The sequence below is a fragment of the Callorhinus ursinus genome, unplaced genomic scaffold, assembly GCF_003265705.2.
Source record: "Callorhinus ursinus isolate GAN/ISIS: 27379988/994484 unplaced genomic scaffold, GSC_fseal_2.0 scaffold6, whole genome shotgun sequence".
Classification (NCBI taxonomy): Eukaryota; Metazoa; Chordata; class Mammalia; order Carnivora; family Otariidae; genus Callorhinus; species Callorhinus ursinus.
The window spans coordinates 48,738,981-48,755,789 of NW_027397068.1; the positions used below are offsets into that span (position 1 = coordinate 48,738,981).

At 39.7% G+C, this 16,809-nt stretch overlaps 1 protein-coding gene and 1 long non-coding RNA gene across 3 annotated transcripts in view; one reads left to right on the forward strand and one right to left on the reverse strand.

Annotated features, from left to right (window-relative positions):
• Window positions 1-16,809, reverse strand: part of VNN1 (vanin 1) — a 725,633-nt gene that overhangs the window by 217,287 nt on the left and 491,537 nt on the right. The gene's annotated exons all lie outside the window — the stretch shown is intronic.
• LOC112818459 (uncharacterized) overlaps window positions 1-16,809 on the forward strand; it is a 219,506-nt gene that overhangs the window by 173,090 nt on the left and 29,607 nt on the right. Inside the window, exon 1 of one of the 2 annotated variants that reach the window (XR_012378571.1) lies at window positions 16,376-16,413. The exons of the other annotated variant lie outside the window; for it this stretch is intronic. This is a non-coding gene — a long non-coding RNA (uncharacterized lncRNA). Of the gene's footprint in view, window positions 1-16,375; window positions 16,414-16,809 lie in introns of those variants that run through there. 2 annotated transcript variants of the gene reach the window in all.

Here is a 16,809-nt window from a genome sequence, read left to right on the forward strand (position 1 = left end):
AATAAATAAATAAATAAATAAAAATCTAAAAAAAAATTACAGAGCTAAATCAGCTGATTATGAGGTCAGAGATCACCAAGGGCCTTTCCATTAGCTGAGAATAGTTCATCGTTATCATATGCTTGGCTCTAAAATTTTTGAGCAACATTATTTTGAGAAATTAACTTAATTTCACATTAAAATCTGGATCTCCCAATTCTTTTGAAAAATCACATTTGGCAGCACTCGGCCTCCCTTCCTGCATGACGAAAGCTTGCTGGGGCTGAAAAACAGCTTCTGTCTTTGGACACAACATACATATTCCAGATTACCCCAATTTCTACTGCTCCCAAATATTTCCCTGACTCAAGATTGTCAGTTGCCATTTACAACAAACTTACACTGCTGTTTTTCTCAGTAAAGAAATTTCTCTGTAACTATTCTCTTTTAGAAGTAGTACAATAAGATTAACCAAAGAAGATTATGGTTTAAAAAAACTTTCTTGGGGTACCTGGGTGGCTCAGTCAGTTAAGCATCTGCCTTCTTCTTCTTTTTCTTCTTCTTCTCCTCCTCCTCCTCCTCCCCCTCCCCCTCCCCCTCCTCCTTCTTCTTCTTCATTTTAAGATTTTATTCATTTATTTGACAGAGAGAGACACAGCGAGAGAGGGAACACAAGCAGGGGGAGTGGGAGAGGGAGAAGCAGGCTTCCCGCTGAGCAGGGAGCCTGATGCGGGGCTCCATCCTAGGACCCTGAGCCGAAGGCAGGCACTTAACCACTGAGCCACCCAGGCGCTCCAAGCATCTGCCTTCTGCTCAGGTCTTGGTCCTGGGATCGAGCCCCACATTGGGCTCTCCGCTCACCAGGGAGCCTGCTTCTCCCTCTCCCTCTACCTGCTGCTCCCCCTGCTTGTGTTCACTCTCTCTGTCAAATAAATAAATAAAATCTTAAATTAAAAAAATAAAAATAAAAATTTAAAAAAATAATAAAAAACTTTTATGTATTTAATATGCAAGCAAAGGGTATGTAATCTGCAGTCACACATACTGACCTATGTTTTCTCTTAGTCCCTGTGGAAATGATGATTTAATGTCTTACATCCATAAAGAAAAGCAGAGCTGAAATGTGGCTTAGAGCACTGATCTCCAAAGAGACACCAGGGAGTGCTTAAGAGAAACTATTGAGGTTTAGAGAGAAAATACTAGAATTTACATATTTGGTCTCCTTTTTAATCTGTATTTTATATGTTTTATATATTTTGTCAGTTTATAATATACTTATAAAGCAGTACATATACATACACATGTAACTAGATGGATATTCAAACTTATTTTAGTGATTGAGGCATGTGCTCAAACTATCTTGCAGACTTTAGTCATGGGAACCTGGAGAGATCTGGGAAATCATCACATCCAAAGTTCCTTTTACCAATAGAGAATCTGAAGCCCCTCAAGGTCAAGTGATCTGGTCAAAGGCACAGACATGTTAGCAATATACCACACTGCCTGCTTTCTTAGCAAAGGCCTACATGAGAAAATGAGACCAAAGTGGTGATAAATATTTCTCAGAAATAGCTGGGCAATTTGTAGGAAACGGTCAGACGTCTTTCTCCAGCATAGCACACATTTCAACTGGTGGTACCTAGAAGCATCTCTCTTTTTTGGTGAAAAATGGCATCTGATCAATTTCCCCACCTCCAGTAGAGGCCGCCCCTGTGGCCGTGTTCTCATTGGCCCTCATCAGCCTTCTTTTCCTGTGGAAACAAAATATAAGGGCAGGAGAAAGGACATATTTGGTAATGTTACGCTTCTCAGCTTCCTGCTCGGGGCTGTCTCAGCTGCAAAATGTCAAGGGAAAAAATATCCCTCCAACTTGGAATGAATTCCAGACAGACCCTGATGCCTGCAAATTTGTCAGAGGGAGCCAAGTCCAGAAAAGCAGAACATGAAGAAGGTTCATTATTCGACTTCAAGAGACGCTCACATAATCAGACACTCTGGTATTTATGATTTTCCCCATTTCAGATGGTCTGTAGTTCACAACATTCCCCTCCCTTTACCGCTGATTCTGAAGCTTCCTTTTAAATTAAACCTCAACAGTTATAAAAAGACTCTCACATTACTTGTAAGCCGCAAGCACTACTGGGAGACACTGTTCGTTCAGGGCTGTTTGGGGCTGAGGAAGGACAGCTCTTTTTGATTATTAGTCTGGGAAGGGCAGTCCAGGAAGGCAAACTCACTTCACCTTGACCGCGCCACCCTCCTCATCTAGTTACCACATGGGTGCCAAGACCTCCTGCCCCTCATCGCATTTGATACAATGATCCTTACTCAAAAGCAGTTATTTTATTCCATTGGCTTGCTTTTTCATTTTGGCTTTTATTTTTATGGGGGGGGGGGTTCCCAGAATAACCAGAAAGTGGATCCTGATACTCCCAGCTTGTGAATTTACCAGCAGGACTGTTTGTGAGGTTGAGTTTTGGGGGCTCTTAATCTTTTCCTGGCATTCAGCACATTTTCTTTCTCTTTTAAAACCATCGCCACATGCTGGCAAAAAGGTAAGGAAACCGAGTTGGTCATCCAAACCTCATTACATGGCTACATACACATTTTCCCTTCGGCTTCTTGTTCTTCATTTCTAAATGCCATGGCATTTGTTAGTCCTCAGTCACCCGAAGGCCTTATTCGGGTCCTCCGACAGGCACGAAGACGTCCACATAGCAGTTTTAGCAACCGGTGGAAGTGCCCACATGAGGAATAGGGTGTTCAGTCCTCACATGTGGTCTCGATGAATAAAGGTCTTCTTTTGCCTCTTCCGAAACTGTCCAGCATCTCAACACTGGTTTTGCTCCTCAACAGTCTAAGGTTTGTGCTCCTTCCATGGTGATCAACTGTTAGGTCATAAACATTAGATTGTGGCATCACTGGATGAGTCAGTTGGGAGGAAGCTGGGCTGGAAATACAGCTGAAAGCCTCTGTTGACAGACAGATGCCTTCTTAATCATGGCCTGCGTGGGGAAAGGAAAACTGTGCTGGGCCCACCCCCGGCCTTGATTCACAGACCTGGACTGCTCTGGAAGGGGCTGGGAAAGCCCATCCTCGGGGAATACCACTCTGCCCTCCCCCAGGGTTCTCACAGGAGAGCTGCACAACTCAGAGGAGGAGGAAAGGGGACGAGGAAGCTCTTTCAGGTTACTTTTTGGGTGTCAGCAAAGAAAAACAGCTTTCACCGTCTTTTCAATATCTTGTGCGGTTCCTTCTTAAATAGCTTCTATTGTTAGCATTGCCTATTTCTTGGTGCATTCATTTTTGATAGGGTTCCTGTTCCATTTTATCGGCCTTGTCTATAAAATGGGCATCCTAAGAGCTTACTTGTTAGAAAGCAGGAGGTGGGGATACACAATATGGTTATGTTTCTTTTCATCGCATTTACCTGTCTCTTTTGGAGCCCCTGGGTGGCTCAGTCGGTTGAGCATCCCACTCCTGATTTCAGCTCAGGTCATGATCTCAGGGTCCTGAGATGGAGCCCCGTGTCAGGCTATGCCCTGAGCGTGGAGCCTGCTTAGGATTCTCTGTCTCCCTCTCCCTTTGCCCCTCTCCCCTTGCCCCCACTGATGTGCACGCTCTCTCTCTCTCAAAAAAGAAAAAAAATTCCTCTTTTAAGCACTGGGACGACTAGAAATTTAGCCATATTTTAAAAACACAATTTCCCGAGTCCATATTTCATTTTAGAAGAATTGATTTAACATTTCCAAATTTGGGTTTTTAGAGAGCATGATGTCAAGAGCCACTGTGCATTAGGCTGCTAGGAGACTGGTCAGTGAGAGAAACAATGTCCTTCCCTGTGTCCCCTATCAAGAACTGCTCAGTATTCTTGCCAGCCTGTTAGGCTTTATCATCCAGTCATTTTAGACCTGCAAGAGAACATTCCATCAGGAGATCAGGTTCTATCATTTCACTGGAATGCAATGTAAGACCACAGAAACTCTAGTACAAACAAATTTACCATGGCTCAGATTAATGATAGATAGCACGTAAATGGCCAGGCCCATTGTGTTCCCTCCCTGCTAAGGATAGAATCCATGACATTAAGTTGAAAATCCAGTCAGGCAACTCAGACCAGAAGGAAGGAAGCATTTCTGGCCTTAAGGTTACAGAAGAAGTTGGTGAGGTTTGCCTCTTGGGGAGAATCTCTTAAGAGTCACCTGAATAGTTAAGATGCAGTTCTGACTGAAGATGGGGGACAGATTTATAGGATTTCCAAGCTTTTGTTCAAGACACAGGAGTGTCGAAGTTGTTGAAAAGTGACTCCATGCATTTCTCACTGCTATTAAGATTGTTATTCATGATCAGGCTACTTTTATATGACAAAGACAAATTCTGCTGGTTGGAAGATAGGTGAGGAGTTATTTATTACATCTCTCTTGTTTTACTGAGGAGAAAACCCAGGCCCAGAGAGGTCATCGGCAGATAGCCAGCAGAAGAGCTGAGTCTATAATGCGGACCCCCCTTAGCTCCCTGTGCTGTGTGCTTTACTACACCATAGTTTTTACTAATAGGATAAATCGATTTAAGATGTAGCTCCAGTTTGTAGGAATTTTGTTTATTTCATGAGCAGCACCGAGACAGAAATATGAGAATCTCTGGGAATTGGCATGGCTAAATATTACAATTTAGAAGAATAGCTTAGGCAGAGTACAAAAGAGGAAATGCTATTGAGATGAGTTCATTTCTACTCACTAAAAAAATTAAAAAATTAAACTCAAGATCCAACAACATTTTCCTTTACTTCGCCCAACATCAGAGGCTTTACACAGCAACTCCCCAAACAAATCTGTTTCATACATTTCATCTTTCCAACTAAGGAATTTGTTTTAATATCTAATCTTGAGTTTATTAACTTCTCTTAGAAAAAGTTCTATTTCATCTCCACAAATGCAAAATTGAACCTAATTTTACCTCTCTCTTCTTTTATAATTCTTTAAATGGGTAATGCTGACTAATTTTAGAAGACATCCAACAGCTTTAATTTCTAAGATGTAAATTCTCTTCCTTCCTTCCTCCCTCCCTCCCTCCCTCCCTCCCTCCCTCCCTCCCTCCCTCCCTTCCTTCCTTCCTTCCTTCCTTCCTTCCTTCCTTCCTTCCTTCCCTCCTTCCTTTCCTCCCTCCTTCCTCTTGGAGGGTAATCTATCCATTTTACATAGGAATCCAGTTAAATTGTCCCTTTGGTTTTCTACATGGAAGCTACATTTGAAGTGTGTCCTCAATCTTACTATTGATCAGAAGTCATGCCTCTCAGATTCATTTACTTATGAATGACTTTAGGAGCCAGCATTTTTAAAACACAGGAAGTCAAATAATTATATTAAATGATAAAATTATCTTCTAAAGCTGATATTAATATCATAATATCTGTCTTCTTTCCTGTTTCGGTCTTTTTAGATTCTTTCTTGGGTGTCTAACAAAATCATAATTTTAGTAAACTCCCCATGAAGTTTGAATAGGCACATTCCTAGTTGGTTTGATTTAAGGGGTTCCAAAAGCCAATTTTTATCCTAAATATTTTTTCTGTTGATCAATGGGAAACTAAAATTCCAACTAATGGATTACATTGTTCAGGTTAAGACATCATCTCTAAAACACTATATTGGTTGGTACCTGGCAGGGTCAAAGTATTAACCCATTAGTACCCATGAGCACCTTAGCTTTATATCTTGAATATTAGGATGGGACAGAGGGTTATATGTTTATAGTAAGCATACATGGTCTAGATTGATTATGCTGGGAAAAGAAGCCCAGGTTGGACAATAGCAGTGGAAGATTAAGGTACAAATAAGAGAAGGTGCCAAATAGACCATGAATAAATCACCATTTTCTCTTTCCCTGTTTTGGGAGGCTGTTGCTCGTATTTCAAGCATCCTCAATACATCTATTGACTTCTTTCTCAAAGGTCTTCACTGATGTTAATCGATTTGAATCTTCAGATTGAGTCTGAAATGTGTATCATTAAATGAGAGTTTGCTAGATCCAGAGGTCCTTTTAGAATAGTATATGTGCATTAGATTAGGTAAAAATTTTGAAAAGCAAAAGAAGAAGGTTAGTGGTCAAATTTTATGATGGTTTATGTATGTCAGGGGAGGCAAGCAAGGCATAGAATGTAAAAGAAAATGGAATTTAGGTCATTTTTTAAGTTAAGAAAAAACAAGTTGGAATGAGAAGACGAAATACTAGTACAAGGTAACCATACATTTTAATTCTAGAGATAACCTGTTAGAAAAATAAGTATCAGCTCAGCCTAGTGGGGAAGAGACCATTGTGGCCTTGCTTTCATTGTTGTTCTTTTCAGATAAAGCAACAAAATGCATTTTAGTACATGAGCACTGTGTGTGTATACGTGTGTGTGTGTGTGTGTGTGTGTGTGTGTATGTGTGTTAAAATTGATTTTGGAAGACACAGATAAACTTTGAGCTATGCATTTTATTCCTAATTTTTACTTGATGAAAAATGATCATTGGCAGCTATAAATGGTTGTTTATGCCCAGCAGATTAGAGACAATCTAGTGATATGCAACCACTATTTTCTAGAAGATTATATTTTGGATTTGATTTGGGAGATTGGTTAAACTCTGGCAATTTCACTGTGTCGAGAACTGAGTGGTGTAATTCAAAATAAAGCTATCACTCCTCTCTTTTACCAATAGAGAAAGCTGGATACCATCTATTTAGGTTATCAGGAAAATAGTAGCAAGAGTTGTAACAGTTAAATTTTACTTCTAAATTATAGAGTTTCTACAATAACAGTTTTAATGATTATTTTGACACAAAAAAATTTGAACACATGCCAAACACATCCACCGAAGAAACATACATATATTGGTTATGAATTAGTATTTCATTCATTCATTCATTCAACAAATGCTATTTGGAACTACTCTGTACCTACTAAATTGTATTAGTCAGGGTTCTTCAGAGAAATGGAATTACCTAGTTTTTACTAATGTACACATATCTTGTCAGTTACATTTATAAAGAGACATTTATTTTCAGGAATTGGCTCCAGTGATGTGGAAGCTTGGCAAGTCCAAGATCTGCAGGATAGGCTTACAGACTGGAGACCCGGGGAAGAGTTACAGTATGCGTCTGTTAGTCTTGCTGGCAGAATTGCTTCTTGGCTCAGGCAGGTCAGTCTTTTTTTCTATTAAGGCTTTCAGTTGATTGGATGAGACCCGCATACATTATGGAGGTAATCTGCTTTCCCAAAATCTTTTGTTTTAAATGTTAATCTTACTTTTAAAATAGTTCCATAGAAACATCTATAGGAACATTTGACCAAATATTTGGGTACCATGGCCTAGCCAAGTTGATGCATAAAATTAACCCTGACATGAGGGCTAGGCACAGGTCTAAACATTATGGAAATAGGCATCATCTGATGGGGCTTACATTCTAGTGGCCTTTAGAAGTTTGAGACATGTTGCCATAGACTTTACAAAAAATACCCAAAGTTAAGTTCAGTTGGTAACATTCTTACCCTTACCTTTTGGTGATGATGATGGTGGTGGTGGTGATGATTATTTAGCCTCTTCTTGGGATTACATGGATCAAGAAACCTTATGCACTAGTAATTGTAAAGAGTTTGTTTGTTGCCACTGTTGGCAAATGCTATGATCATAAGGATCTCTCTGAAGAATAAAGCATCTTTTTCTTTATCCTACTAAGATTAGAGCAGTAGGTACTATGATCATATAGCACTTTTCCTAACGCTTTTAGAAAATTACACAGGACATCTCACTGAGCAGAATCAGACTGTGAGGGCCATGTTAAAAGAGCAGACCAATTGCGATATCAGGGACATACAAGGAGTTTTATGGATTGCCATTTGTTTACCTGCAAGGAAAATGTCTGAAAGTCTGAAGTATGCATTATGCATAATTTGGCTGGTTTCCATAGTATGGTGGTGATCACACCTGCCTTACACGTAATTTGGCTGCACTTAGAGGAAAATCTTGGATTGCCCTGCACCTTCTAACTTTTATCAAACAAAGAACCTATTGTCACCTTTCTGTACCCATTGGTGAAACACAGAAGTTTTCCATCTATTTTTTACTTTATTATTATTTTATTTTACTTTTTATTATTATTATTATTATTATTATTATTTGTTACAGTTTGTTTTTTCACTTCATTACACCTGTTTTCAAGTGCTAAGTGAAATCACTCCTTATCCTTGGGAGAAAATGACACAAGTAACAACAGTCATGGAATCTTCCTCTGGATGTGGGAACAGAAATAGTTCTCAAAATAAATCGTGGCCACACACAGGTAGTTTCTTCATGAGGTGACTTGGTGACTTCACAAGATAGGCCCCACCCCACCCGTCTGGGATGAGCATGACTTGGGCTGCCATCCTCATTGGGGGCCTATAATTATAGCACAAAGACGAAGGTACATCTATGAAAGCAAACTTTGTCCAGATCTCCCTCAGAGATACTTTCTGCTTTTCCAAATTACCTCACTTGGGGGCGTATAGTAGAAAAAGTCACTGAATGTCTGGAAAGATACATAGAAGACCTGGTAACATTGTTTCCTCTGGGATGGGAGCTGGGAACTCTGGGTAAGGGCAGGGCAGGGGCTTACTTCTCAATGGACTCCTTTGTACTACTGGAAATTTACTATTTGCATATATTAGCTCCTTAAAATTATCTACCTACCTAGCTGGTTAATTAGCTAACTAAATTAATAAAATATAAAGAATCCAAAAAACTAGAAATACCGGCTCTTCTGTTACTATTTAGCTACCTCCTCAATTTAACTCTTAAATCAGTTATTTCCTTACTTTCCCTTCCTTCCTTCCTTCCTTCCTTCCTCCCTCCCTCCCTCCCTCCCTCCCTTCCTTCCTTGAACATATCAGGCACATTCCTGCCTCAGGGTCTTTGCAAAACAAGTTTCCAGTACCTGGAAAATTCTCCTCTCCATTATCTCCATGGCTTGTTCCTTACTACTTTTTTTTTAAAGGTTTTATTTATTTGAGAAAGGGAGAGAGTGTGCATGAATGGAGGGGAGGGACAGAGAGAGAAGCAGACTCCCCACTTTTCAGGGAGCCTGATGTGGGACTTGACCCCAAGACCCTGGGATCAGGACCTGAGCCCAAGGCAGATGCTTAACCAACTGAGCCACCCCGGCACCCTTGTTCCTTGCTACTTTTAAGTCTTGACTGAGATATCACTTTTTCAGTAGGGCCTACCTTGACTACCCAGTTTAAAATTGCAAGCTTAAAATAGGTGATGGGGATTAAGGAGTGCGCTTGTCGTGATGGGCCGTGGGTGTTGTATGGAAGTGCTGAATCACTATATTGTACTCCCGAAACTAATGTTATACTGTATGTTAACTAACTGAAATTTAAATAAAAACTTGAAAAAGATTTAAATTAAACAATAAAATTGTAAGCTTACATCTTAGAATTCCTTATCCACTGTATTTTTTGTAGTAACTATGTTCTTTTAAAGTACCATGTAATGTATTTATTCAACATCTTTATTGTCTGTATCTCAACACTAAAACTAAGTTCCCTGAGGGCTAGGATTTTGTCTGCTTAGTTTGCTGCTGTTTATGCAGCATCTAAATACTGCCTGGCAGTCATAGGTTGTCATGAAAAAATTGCTAAACAAATGAGAGAGAAAATGAATGAGTTTTGTTCTCAAATTTGTTATGTTTGACTGAATACCATTAAGTGATTTGAGACTGACACATGTAGTTTTAAATTCTATTAATGATTACTGTTTTCCAAAAACATTCCTGAATGTATATTTTGAACATAAATTCAAGAATAACCTTCTCTCGAAACGCCTGGGTGGCTCAGTCGGTTAAGTGTCTGCCTTCGGCTCAGGTCATGATCCCAGGGTCCTGGGATGGAGCCCCCGTTCGGGGTCCTTGTTCAGTGGGGAGCCTGCTTCTCCCTCTGCCTCTGCCTGCCAACCCCCTCCCCGTGCTCTCTCTCTCTCTCTGATAAATAAATAAAATCTTAAAAAAAAAAAAGAATAACCTTCTCTTGCTTTTTCAAGGTGAAGTGTACTTTTTCTTCTGTTACTTCACAAATCTGCCTAGCCAATATCCTCCTATTTGTTAACAGTACTTTACAATCTAAATTACTGTTACTTGTTTATAGATTTTTAACTTCTGTTACCCTGTCTGTAAAATGAGACTATAGCAGTACTCATTTTGTAGGATTATCCTGAGGATTTAATGAGATTTTATATACATATATATGTAGACATAGATAGATAGAGACAGGGAGTCTGGAATGGTGCCTGGGCCGTTTTAATGAAATGCGTAATGAAAGATAGTTGCTATAATCAGCCTCAAAATCATCATTCTCATTCTCATTATTCTTGTCCAGAAAAACTGACAGGTTTATGTGATGGATTGTCCATTGGACTTAATTCTTTATTCCATCCTGTGTCTATGCCTTTGCCATGGTCTCTTCAAGGGCAGAGTATGGTTCTTCATTGCTGGAATTTGAACTCGGTCATCTGACTTGTTTTGGTCAATAGCATAGGAGCAAAAGTGACACTTTGCCAGTTCTAAGTCTAGGCATTAAAAGTCCTGTATTTCCACTTGCACCGTTGCTCTTCTCCCATGGCTGTGATAAAAGCTTCCTCCCGGGTTGCTCCTGCCCCCTGCAGCCTGGGTCCCAGAACAAGTACACACAGGCCAGAGCTGCCTTGGGGTCAAGCCACAGAAACGCAGTGAATAGCAAAGCCATCCTCTGAACCCCATTCGGCTCACATAGGTGTAAATAATAATAAATGATGGCAGTTTGAAAACTCTGTGTTTGGGGGTAGTTTGCAGCGTAACAGGTGAACCAATATGCTTCATTTCAGATACACCTCCGCAGAAGACTGACCAGTGACAGAGTCGCGTGATGACACTTACTCTCTGGCTGAATTATAGTATGGGTTTTGCCCTCATGCTGGCCACTCTGTGAACATGGCCCAGAGGAAGTGAGTGGCCGTGGGGAGAGGTGAGGCTTGGTGCCAGTTTCTGCCTTCTGTGTTTGTGCCGCCTTCCCCAGCCTACCAGCTGGTGCAGCTGCACCCTTTGGACAAATGATACAATATCCTGGGCATCAGCCTACATGGTATCACACATGTGAAGAGCCCCCAGCTGCTCTTTGTTTTGCTCCCTGCTGTTCTTGGCTCCACTGCAATGCCTACAGGTGGCATAGATTTCTACACATGGAGTGTGTCTTTCCAAGAGTCTCAAATTTGATCAAGGCTGCCACTAACGATGACGACTGTGCATTTGGAAAATAGGCCAGGTTCTTTTCTGGATCGTTTGATTTTTTTTTTTCTCAAAGTAATTGTGCAAATAACTGAATCATATAAAATTATGATATAACATCATATAGTTTGTCCTTCCGGGAAAAAAACTAAAACCTCACCCATATTTTTAATATATTTTTACATTTTTTTAAAAGGCAAGAACATTTATTCCCTTTTTTTTGCTTTATATACTGACATTCATACCAGCACATATGTGGATAAATCCTATGTGTTAATCATTCAATAAATCAAATGTATAATTAGATTCTATTTCTAGGTAAAAAAGTGATTTATTCTGCGTGTGTGTCCTGAGATCACTGAAAATCATTATTAATTATGACATGCTTCTGGTGAATGTGATCCATCTCAAAAATTTCTGAGCTTGGTTTGAAACCTAAAAATGAGAAAGTAAGGATAAATGTGAGTCCAACAGAATAGTGTCCTATTTCTAGTCCATCCAAAACAATCAAAGTGTTTTTTTACTGATACTATGGAGATGAGAGAAGGAATAAAAAGAAAAAAAAAGAAATCACATATCTGGTCCAGCAGGGTTCATAATTTGATGGGATGGAATACAGCTACCCTACAGAGCATTATCAATGAAAATGTAGACAAATAAGTATATAGAGCAGTTGTTTTCAACGCTGCTTGCAAAATAAACACTTGGGGAGTTTTTAAAACTATCAATGCCTTGCCTCACTCAAAGCCTTTTTTTTAAGATCTTATTTATTCATTTGAGAGAAAGAGGAGAGCGCACATGGGCAGGGGGAGGGGCAGAGGGACAAGCAGACTCCCTGCTGAGTGGAGAGCCTGGACACAGGGCTCAGCTCCATCCCAGGACCCTGAGATCATGACCTGAGGCAAAGGCAGACAGTTAAGAAACTGAGCCACCGAGGCACCCCTCAAAGCTTTCTCATTTAGTTGGTCCTGGGTGGGATCAAAGAATTACTACTTTATGGAAGCTCCTCACGTGATTCTAGGGTGTGGGGTTAGCCTGGATAGTACATGGCATTTTGAATTGGTCTTAAGTCCAAGAGGATGCTAAAATGGATACACCACCTATTTTCAGACTTCTTTAGAGGATTTGAGCTTACAAGCAGGGTTTGAAAGGGAAGAAGCATGGATTGACATAAAAAGGCATTTTGGGGGGTAATCGGAGCAGGAGACGAACCATGAGAGACTATGGACTCTAAGAAACAAACTGAGGGTTTTAGAGGGGAGGGGGGTGGGGGATGGGTTAGCCTGGTGATGGGTATTAAAGAGGGCATGTATTGAATGGAGCACTGGGTATTATACATAAACAATGAATCATGGAACACTACATCAAGCACTAATAATGCGATGTATGGTGATTAACAACATAAAAAAAGATAAGAAAAAATGGTGTTTTCCTTTTAAAATCAATTCCACAATTTGGATTTTCTCAAGTTTTACCATTTCAATCAGCAAAACTTAAATTCATTAATTTGTGAGCCGATACTTTTTGCCTACTAATTTCTTTTATCAGTATTTTTACTAGATGTCAATCTAGATTGCATGTTCATATCTGTCTTCTTTGTAAAACTATGACTTCACTCCGTGATGTGCTGGAACAGTGTATGGTGGCTTGCAAAAGTTGACTGTGCATGTTTCCTTCCAAGTCTTATGTTCAGGAACATCGGGTTGGTAGATTGAAACTAGCCACGATAAAAAGTGTTTACATCATGGACATTGGCGAATGCTAAAAAATCAGATGCTCTCAGATCACAGAGATGACTATTAAACATTTAGTAGCACACAATGATTTCAGCAGAAGAGAATTATGGCACACAAATTGATTTTTTAATTCTTCATCTCTGATATCTTTAAATTAGAAGTCTCAATTTTTAAGTATCTATTGATCTGGGGAAAAGTAAACCAATCCAAGGATGCTTCTTGCGTATTTTTATTTCCTACTGAATCGCCCTCCACATTTTACCCCTTCCACCCACAACAGAAATTTCCACATATTCTATGCTGAGAATGGATTTACTGGTGTTAGCTTAAGAATCGTTCTATGGGTTCTATGAGAACCCATGCCACAGTGTTCAATTTTTCATTTCAGCTACACAGCAGCCCTTTTTTGTTTGATGAGTAAAGATAACCAAGAAACTAAATTAGCAGTCTTATGATTGACCCTATTTTTTGTTATTCAAGGAAACCCAAAATGAAGCAAAATAACCAAATTTTGCCAAGGAAAACATTTCCAACCATTTCAATTACTGTTTTAATTGGCTAGGTCTGGCTGCCAGATTATCCTCTAATCTCTACAAGAATGTTATTTGGGAAAAGTTGAAATATGCCCTGCGTGGAAGCCACATTCTTCTCTTCAGCACATTCTAGTTGGAATAACTCTCTCAGCATACTGGAATCATATTAGAGTAAAATTGGCAGTTCCTGGAAGAACATAATCCATAGATCATATAAAAGCCTAATTCACTATCAGCACATTATTGAAAAGTCTGAAAAATGTTGCATGCCCGAGTCCAAGATAAAGAAAAGTGAGGATATTGAGATATTTGTATAGCAAATACCTCTGGCCCATGTGCACATGTATGTGTGCGTGTGTATGTGAGTGTGGGCAGGACTGTGTTTGTGTCTGTGTGCATATTAAGGAATATAATAATAGAAGGAGGAAAATGGTTGCAATTATTTGAATGGTTTCATGAAAGCATCTCGGGGTGTGTGATGTGTTTTATGAAGACTTTATGGAGAAATTGTCCCAGATGCTTATCAGACTTGGTTTAGAGACAGGAAAAGGCTTTTCTTGTTTGTTTTAACTGAGTCTTGAAAAGATTGATTTTAAGACTAGATTATGACATTTTCAGACTGCCATTTCAGTGTGTTCTCATTCAAGTAGGATAAAGAGTTACTGTGCACATTATTCTTTAAAAGTTATTTGTCATCAGATTCCAGACTCCAGAAAATACACACAAAAAATATGTGTGGCTATGATGACCAGTTGGGTTTTTACCCTAGACTAGTCTCTTCAATAAATTCAGGTTGTGGGGCCCTGTATTGAAATTATAAAACTTAAACTAACACGAAGTTCACCAGCATCTGTTTCATATGTTGGGGCAAGGCCACTGTGAAGGAGCATGCATAATTGTGCAGTTGTAGCCAGAAGTTTTGTTGTGGCTTCTTAGAGTAAATTCATCTCTGAGAATCTACTTTGTGGTGTCATTAAGGGGTATAGAAAAGTTTCTTTGTACTTCACAGGATTAGATGACTGGAACTGGGGTCCCATGCATTGATATCTCCAATCAGCTTTTTTACAGGAGTCTGCCGCAGAGAAAGAAGTAGCTTGCAAAGTTCAGTCCCCATCATTTAATCCCACAGGAGCACTAATTCACTCAAAATTCATAAATGTAATGAATCTTTAGATCTGAAGTGATCAAGAGACAAGAAGGTACAGGGGGAGAGAGAGAGCACAAATTACGTTCAGGCCAAAAGAATTTCAGGAGTCCCGAAGCCCGTATGTCTACAGGGACCATCACCCATTTCTTTTTTTTTTTTTTCATTGTCAGTGACACTTTTAATATAGCTAATTTATAATTGAACCTCAAATTTCTCAACAATAGAAACCATCACCCATTTCTTATGTTCCTGGTCGATGACCCATTTATATTGTACAAGTAACAGATCTTCTCAACTTCTCACTGGCATTTGTGATGCCCCAGACTTAAGAGAAACTGGCTAAGAAGCCAGATGTGGTACTCTTCACCTCAAGCAGAATCACTATTCTGATTTCCCTCAATCTTTGTTGTTTCTAACAAACTTGTATCTATATTACACCATTATCAGACCGAGTGGGATTCTAACATATCTCCTGTGTCTCCTGACTTCTCCATCCCACAAGCAGATTGTTCAGGGGAGATTGAACAGAGTGTGGCACTTTCACCACAGTGCCTCTGGCAACCAAGTGAGAGAGACTGCTTCTGGTGGGTCATTAACAACTGTGGAGATTCTGAATCTTTGGAGTGCTCGACAAAAGAAAGTTTGCGGGTGATGTGAAAATCCACATATGCCCATGAGAGTATATTGAGCACATACATGTTGTTGCTTGGTGTGTCATCGAAAAGAGAAGTTTATGAGCCACTGTTTTGGAGTAAGAAACAGCACAGAAGGATTCATTTCAGCCTGAAATGGCTTATTTAGCCACTGGCCATCAGACATGTAGACAGCATCAGGTCTTACTTTGACCTAGATGTGTAATGGGATGCACCAAGTTCCTTCAGTGAAGTGAAACTTTAATGCATCTTTAGGTAGAACTCTTAAGTGTCAAAAAGGATTTTCCCATAGTTAGTATAAATTTCTTGACCAGATAAAGAATTTATTCTTTCTGAGCCAAGAGGAGACCTCTGTTTGTTAGATACCCCCATACCATTTGATTATTGAGGAACGAGGAATGAGAGCAGTATTCAAATAGGATGGGAAGACTTTGGAGGTGAGCACCATGTGCTTATTGTTGGAGTGGACCTTTTCTTACCCTCCATGTATGTGCCAAATGAAGTAGGATGTGGTTAGTCATGTGGTCTGTAGCTAAATTAGATTGTCCATGGGGATCAGCTTCTTTGGCCTATAACAGAGACCTTGAACACTATTTTATAAATACTGAAAGAGAAGTCTTTCCCTGGATAAACATCACGGAGGAAGGATTTGGGGATGCTAATTAACATCTTAACATTTATAGAGATCTTATAGATTTCATACTTTGAAAAAAAACCTGTTTTCTAACCTGAAATGATAGCCAATGCAGGAAAACTAACAAAAGATTCACATGCAGTGAGAGTAGTGTTCTTACAGCAGGAAATAATTATGGTCAGCAATGTGGGAGAAGAGTCATCCCAAAGTTAGCTGACTACAGTGGATTAAGTTCACATCTGGCTGATACAGACTATCCAAAACTGATGCTGGGAATGCAGGAAAACATTTGACAGTGCTGTGATTCTGTCCTATCTTTGTGAGCACCATCTGACAGTGCTTCATCAGTGAATTCATTATGACATCATTTTATGGACAATTCATGGACCAAGAAGATCTGAGAATCCCTGGGGTGAGGGGAAATGCCACAGACATCCATGGTCTTGGATGCTCAGTGAGTAAACAATGGTTTTTAAGCAGTTTCTAAGGCCTGAGAAATAGTTGGTCATCACCCAGGCCTACACCCTTCAGCATGAGTTTTCTTGGGGAGGAGTTGGAAACATCTGCCCCATACTGGCCCCACATGTTTCTAACACATTAGAGTGAATACAGCTAATATGGAGGAGCTTCTCTTGAACTGAACTCTTTAATGGAAAATGTTTGCATGAGGAGTCTGAATGCTAAGACACCAATGCCTTGTTTCACTGGTGCCAATTAATTCCCTGTCATAGTATTGACATGCATAAGGCATGAATGCAATCTTGCTCTGGAAAAAAAGAAATTCAGGAAATTCTTAAATCTGCATGCATAAGCCTTCATGATTATAATATTTTGAGCATTATATGGAAAG